This window comes from Haemaphysalis longicornis, unplaced genomic scaffold (genome assembly GCF_048455015.1).
Source record: "Haemaphysalis longicornis isolate Haplotype H1 unplaced genomic scaffold, Haemaphysalis longicornis Haplotype H1 scaffold_1, whole genome shotgun sequence".
Classification (NCBI taxonomy): domain Eukaryota; kingdom Metazoa; phylum Arthropoda; class Arachnida; order Ixodida; family Ixodidae; genus Haemaphysalis; species Haemaphysalis longicornis.
In genome coordinates, this window is record NW_027526203.1 from 113,340,464 (window position 1) to 113,347,554 (window position 7,091).

At 43.4% G+C, this 7,091-nt stretch overlaps 1 long non-coding RNA gene across 2 annotated transcripts; it reads left to right on the forward strand.

Moving 5' to 3' along the window:
- The first annotated feature begins 391 nt into the window (after positions 1 to 391).
- On the forward strand, positions 392 to 3,448 carry LOC144179313 (uncharacterized). 2 transcript variants are annotated; one of them, XR_013324203.1, is made up of 5 exons: positions 392 to 546; positions 1,784 to 1,925; positions 2,113 to 2,272; positions 2,360 to 2,482; positions 2,971 to 3,448. It is a non-coding gene; the product is annotated as an uncharacterized LOC144179313 (long non-coding RNA). The 2 variants fall into 2 exon arrangements; XR_013324202.1 differs by lacking the exon at positions 392 to 546 and having other exon boundaries at positions 970 to 1,925.
- The last annotated feature ends 3,643 nt before the right edge of the window (positions 3,449 to 7,091 follow it).

Consider the following 7,091-nt stretch of genomic DNA (forward strand, 5'->3'; position numbering starts at 1 on the left):
AGACGCATACGCCCGTTTTCCGAATCCAATAAAAGCCATCACGTGTGCCGAGTTTGTATGAGTTCTTATGCGGGCGCATCGCCAAAGCCTCCGCGAGAACGAAAGTACGCCGAAGCCATGAGGAAAAGACCACCACTCCAGTAGCGCATTCAATGCGCATGCGTCAGCAGCAGCACGGCAGAGCTGTTTTTGCGTTGATTCACGGTACAGTGGGGCTGCAACGGGTACGATGACGACGGATGAAAATCGGGACTGCGTCAACACTTTAAACGACAGCAGCGCTCCCATCTTCCAGGATTCCCTCCGCTAATTTTACGGTCTTCCGCATGCAGCGCCACCAGTGGCACTCCCAAGCGGGTTTCTCAATTGCTCGCGCCATGCGCCTGATATTTACTAAAGAAATTCTCGGTCACGCTGGCGAGAACCGTTAGCGCCGTTAGCAGTTAAAATTGGGTTGATTGCGGCGTGCAACTGCGAATTTTTTCATATCCCTGGGCTGTATTTCCTGCTCGACGATGTGGAGTTTTGCCAGGAGGCGCAAAAAAGGTCAGTGCTGCTTATTTATGTGCTGGTAACGGTTGTTGTTCAGTGACATCCTTGTTAACTGCGTCCGATAAACATACCGCGTCTATGCCCGTTGTTCGTGTGTCGTTCATGCTTGTGGTCGCGGCGTGTAACATTTTGTGTTGGAGAAACGTTTGCAGCCGTAATTTACCAAAACTCCCGTGTTCGTGGGTCAGAGTCGGCTGCAAATTTCTGACTGCGTACGTCAGAAGTTCCTGGTTTGCGCGTTTCATGAGTGGATGTTCCCTTACTGTGTGGCTTTGCTTAGTTGTATATTGACGGTAGCTGTGTATGTCTGCGGTAGCGAATCTTCTCGGGTTAGTCGCTCGCGATAATCGCGCGTGCACACGTGTACAACTTCCAAGCAAGTTTGTCGGAGCGTCCGTCCTTAGATTTATTGGTATTTTAAAACTTGCGTGGTAATTGCGGCGTTGTGTTAGTCTGATGAGTAGAATGCCATTTACTGTGCTTACCAGACCGGGAGTCTTCGACCTTGCCCGTTGCGCGCAAGGTAGACGCTATTTCGAGTTGTGTTGATGTGCTTTCAAGGCGTCAGCTTACGTTTATCTGTGCAGTGTGTTATGCAGTTCCATGTTTCTTCCAATTCCGTTGACCAATTGAGATGATCTATTTTACATTGCCTGAAGTGTAGAGAAATGGAAGGGACAGTGGTTGTCTTAGCAGTACCGCAGTAACAAACGTTTCTTTTGTAGAGGGGAAGAAATATGTGGAAACACGCAGCGGGTATATAGAAAGTGTGCTGCCGTTTCTATGCTGTTAATGTCAGTGGTAACTTGAGACTTCAGGATAATTATCCAATATCCATAATTAGTGGTTGCTACTTCAGGAACCGCGTTAGAAATAGGCCACTCTTGCATTTTTATGCCGTCAATGTCGGTGGCAACCCGAGAGTCGAAATAATTTCCGACAACGCTCCGGTGATAAGTTCTTGCATCACTATGTGCACCCAACATTAACCCATTTCTGTGCTTCCTTGAACTTAGAAAATATACTGCGAAAGCAGATTGCTACATTCTGTATTCGATCTGTGTAACCTGTCCAGATGCAGACTATGGCTGACTGTGGAGAAATTTGTCTCTACACTGGTAGTTTGCGACAATTGTTTTCCTTTGTCTGAAGAACAGAAATTAAAACGAATTATTTCCATTCCTTACATATACCTGTGAAATCATGGCTGTGGCATTCACTGTGGCTGAAGACATCTTCGGCACGCCGAGGCGTCGTCGTGACAAGTGTGACAGATTGTGAATGCATTGTGGAAGTCATAAAGCCACGAAAGAGTGCCTCTTGAGTGTTGCGTATTATACAGACGTTCACCACTCCGCATGGAGCAATGACAGGTGAGCCTAAAAATGTTCAGATATTTTATATTTAAAATTGTTTCGCCTGAAAACGTTACCAGGGCTCGTGATGCAAAATAAATTTTAGCACAACTAATCAGGCCTTGTACGAGATCTTGTAGCACTCCCTTCTTAGAGGTAAGCGTAAATTTATGCTTCGATATTTTTATACTGTTTTTATTTCTAGGAAATAGGGCGGACCGGGACTTAAAACAATGGAACAAGGAATGCATACTGTCATTTTCCTGGTTCTTGAAGGCGTGTGTTCACCGTTCTTGAAGTCGTGTGTTCACAAAAAGGAAACACGTAAAAGCCGTTGTACGGGATGAAATCATTGCATTCTACAAGTAAGTACGCACTCCCAGTTCTGGAACTTTGATGGTCCCTTTTTAGGTAGTTGCATTATACGTAATATCTTCGGAACACCATTTCAGTGACAACTTGACCTGTAGGTGAAAACAACAGTAAGAGCTTTTGGGAATACGTTGGCAAAACTTTCCTGGAAAAATACTCCGAGGAGGCCCTGCCAGGAACGCCTGCATCTTAATTTTAGTTGGGTAAGTTGGCATTTTATTTTTGTGGGACTCAATTTATGGTAGTGTTTATTGAAGCTGGCATTTTATTTGTGCGTGACTGAATTTGTGGTAGTTTTCTTTGTAGCAAAATCTTACTGTTAAGAATAAATCGTGAACTCCAAATTGGGAAATACCTTCACATTCAGCCTGTTTCGGATGCTGCAACATGTGGACAAAAAGACTATTATTTTGCATTCAAGTTTTGCAAACATTTTGCTTTCACATTGAGAGTTGCTGCTGTGATAATACGGCGCCACGGCCACGCCCAATGCGGTTGCTTTCCAAAATTAGAGAACTGCCATTGACAGTCTGTGTTAATATTTTTTGTACATTGTTAGCAGCATTCCCAGAAAAGAAACCAAGAAATCGCTGATATTTCAATCAATTACTGTGCTATAAAAGGGGTATCCTAAGCAACTCACTCATTTAAAGCCATCGTCTAACAAAATTTTCTTGTTCCTTCCTTAAAGGTACATGACGTGGTCCAGTTATTCTCGACGTCCAGTTATTTTGAGAGAAGAGAATGGCAGCGTAAATATTGTCTGCAAGAAACACGTCATGGATTTTCCGCCTGCATTGTCGCATCAAGATGTGGTCATCCTCCTCGCCGTATATTTCATCTTAATCTTCTGAAACTTATGCGACTTTGGAGAGTTCTTGGGACTTTTGCAGAGAGTTCTTGGCCATTTAACAGTGGCCTGGTGTCATTTAAGTTTAAAGCTCTGTTGAAAGACTTGATGTGGTCACTCTACTTGGGGTTTTAAATTATTGTTAGACGTTTAAGCCTATTCGGAAAGATATGTCGTGGTTCAAATGATTGGTAGATGCAAGCGGCATGTCAACTGCAAAAGTGAAGTCGTGCTTTCCTTTGCAATTTTTCATTATTGGCACAAAGCGCAGGCTGCCTTTGCCGCTGCTCTGTTACTCTGTTAATGTAGCTAATGGCACTGCACTCTAACGTTTTTATTAATTAAGTGCAGCTCGAAATTTTTTCCATGGCAGTGCTGCTGTTGATGGATGCAAACGTGAGAGTAATTATTTACACAGACGGTTTGGGGTTTTATTAATCAATTTTTGTACTGTATCTTAGCTGACACCTAAGCCCTAGAAGAATGCTAAATATACATATTTGGCTTGAAAAAGTTGTTTACTTTGGACAAAGTTGCATTTCTCGCTTGTTAGAGGTAGTGCTTTGGTCACAAGCATACTGTCGTCATGATAGTAGGGTTTGTATAGCACGCAACTGAATTTTACCTCAGATAAAAGTTTCGGCTGGAAAAATGCTTCCAAGTTCGCTTGGTAAAATTGGTCACCTGTATGTTTCAACGCTACCTGGCTTGGTTATTTGGGATGTCTGAATTGTTCTTGAGATAACGTCTTTAGAGTTAGGCTGCTTGATAAATTTTAAAATGCGTAACATGCTCCGAGCTATCTGGTTTGTAAAATTTTGTAAGATTCACACTGGGTGCTATGAGCTTTTTTTTGGATAAGTTATTTTAAATAGCTACAAATTGTCGGGGAAAGAACGCGGCTTCAGTGAAAGGCTTTTTCAGGGCGCGTATATAGTCGGTTTTGGCTACAGTTAGCTTGATATTACAGTTAGCTTGATATTGATATATGGTGTATGTTTTAGTTGTGCAATAGTGCCACATGCTTCCGGTAATTTTTTCTGTGCAAATGTTAAATTGTTAGTATTGGCTCCGGTGTTCTTTTCCTACATTCTTGCAGGTCTTGTGATAATCCAACCGTGTATGGCTTGTATTTTTGGCTTTTCCCTACAATTTAATAGCAAACTGCATTTTTTGGAACCGGGATGCGTAAACATGGTATGGCAAGCGCTGTGGGTACTTCCGCATTTGCGGTACCTGATTTCATGTCATAAAACAGCATATTTTATGCTCACTGTTGTGTAATGCTTTTTGAGTTACTGCGAGGATAGATGTACAAGTCTGTTTGTGACGCGGTTGCGCTTAAAGCCATCTTTATTACCCACGTGTTTTTAGCGAAAAAAAAGGTAAATATTACCAAAAATAGGAAAATGCCACTTAGATCGTTTTGGCCACTTGATATCGTTTTGGTATTTGATCCTGTACGCTGGTCATTTTCTGCCCAAGTGGAACCAGATATGTCTCCGTATCTCAAATGTACGCAATACTACGAGTGAATAAAATTTCCTTAGTGTTTTTAAAAGCATTGTATCAGTGCTAATAGTTGGTTTGGTGTGTATTTTAATGCGAGTATTGTTTCTTTTACATGCAGCCAAAACCCAGAACAGGATTCGGCGGATGAAGCCAAAGTCTCTGTGTGCCGCTCCAGGTATCTCAGACCAACTTTTATATAGAACTGTGCTCCGATAGGCAACTGTTGGGAACTGTCAGGGACCACACTGCTGCGGCGGTTTCTGTTTTCCAATTGTTGGTATCACTGTGGGCCATATGTCAAGGCTGCGTTAGAATGGTGCTTGCGGTTTCCTTCTGATACCAATGCATCCGCCAGCCTGGCAAATGACCTCAGTTTATACCAACAGGAAAGCAGACATGTTGGAAAAGTGGAGTCCCATAGACAGCTCCTCAACGTCTATCGGAACACCGTTTTATATAAACAGCTGGTCTGAAGGTACCTGGAACGGCGCACGGGATAAATCCATAATCATTTTACGTGGATCAGTGTTCCAGTAACTTACACTACCAGTTTATTTGGAACAGTGATCCGTATATTTTTATTTGGAATGCCGATCCAGATAATATAGCTGCAAAAATATGTGGTGCACTGTTCCACTTACATTTTCAGGATATGTGGAACACGGTTCCAAATATATAAGTGGAACTTTTTTGCAAAAAAGTTCCAGTTACTAAGTGGATCTTATGTGGATCCAGATTAAGAGTGTGCTATAGCGCTGAAGAATTCGTGGTACTTTTGTGAACATCATTACGAAATACTTGTTGAGGCCATTACATTTTATGCATTTGGTTTACAAAGCTTCGCAGAAACGGCAGTGGTTGTTCAACACTCAGTCATCATCTCGCTGTGGTGTAGTACGCGCTCAATGGTACTTAGTCCACGTTACTTATGTTGTGATGGGGTACATACATAATGGTAACCGACTGCGTCACAATTTACACCGTACACATCAGGCTACGCATGCAGTTATATGCTAAGAAGTTCGTTTTTGTATTTTCTCTCGTCCCGGCTATTAATTTTCACAAGCGAAAACGAAAGCTTCTTTGCAGGAGGAGAACGACACAGAACCCGGAGAACTAAATCTACCCCGTGGCATCTGCCTTACATTCTATGTATTTATACTGAAATGTCATTCTTATTTCAAATTATGCATTGCAGTATCGCGAAAATTCGCAGTGTTACCCTAATGTTGTTACTTGCCATAGTAATTCAAGTTCACCGAATGACCTGCCTTCTCCTCCTGGTCCCCCCGTTGCTCTTTTCCTGCACTATTGGTGTTCATGAAGAAAAACTGCTGGAAAACGTGCAGATGTATTATTACTCGCTAATTAGCGAGTAATCACATGGATTCACTATACGGAAGTAGTTTTCTATAACGTGGATATCAAAGAGCGTCGCAGTATATATTATTGGTATTGGAAAGACTTGTTTTCAAGAGAACGCAGTCAATAAAGAAGCGTCGTTTTGTTTTCACTGCAAAGAACCAAATAAAGCTGTCATCAAAGTTTATGAACACATACCGCATGCGCTCACGGCCCGCGGAGAGAAACAACTTTAGCCCAATTAACGTGTTAAATTGGCTAATATCTCAGCTCTTTGTTCCAGCCTCAGAGCCGCGTAGACGTCCGCTTAGAGGCCTACTCCCATTTTCCGAAGGAAATAAAAGCGATCAAGGGTGCCGAGTTTGTGATGTCTTCCGCGGACTGGTCACTGTCCACGGCGTGCATCGCCCAAGCCACGTAGGAAGAAAAAGTTGGCCGAAACCATTACGAAACGACCGCCACTTCAGTGCGGCATGCCGTGCGCATGCGTTGACAGCCGCAAGGCAGCGCCGCTTGCGTTGATGCATGGTATAGTGGGACGGCAACGGGTACAACGACGATGAGAGAAAAACGGGACTGCATGAACACTTTTAACGACAGCAGCGCCCCTACGTCTCAACGTTTGCCCAAGCTCGTTTTTGTTCGTCCGCATGCAGCGCCACCAGTGGCCTTCTATAGCGGTTTTCTTGATTGCTCGCGTTATGCGCCTGATGTACTAAATGAACTGTCGGTCAGACTGGCGGGAACGGTTACCAGTTTGGTTGTGGCGTGAAACTGCAGATTTCTCCATGTCCTCGGGCTGTATTTACTGTTCGACGAAGTGAAGTTTTGCCAGGAGGCTCAAAAAAGGTCAGTGCTGCTTATTTATGTTCTGGTAACGGTTGTTGTTCATTGACGTGTTCATTACTGCGTCCGATAAACGTGCCGCTCCACTGCCTGTTCGATACGAGAAACGTTTGCGGCCGTTATTCACTTAAGCTTGTGTGTTTGTGGGTCGGAGTCGGCTTGACATTTTTGACTGCATACGTTAGCTAGTGCTATTTAGAAAGTTGCTGGTGCGCGCATTTCTCGAGTCTGCATGTCCCCTT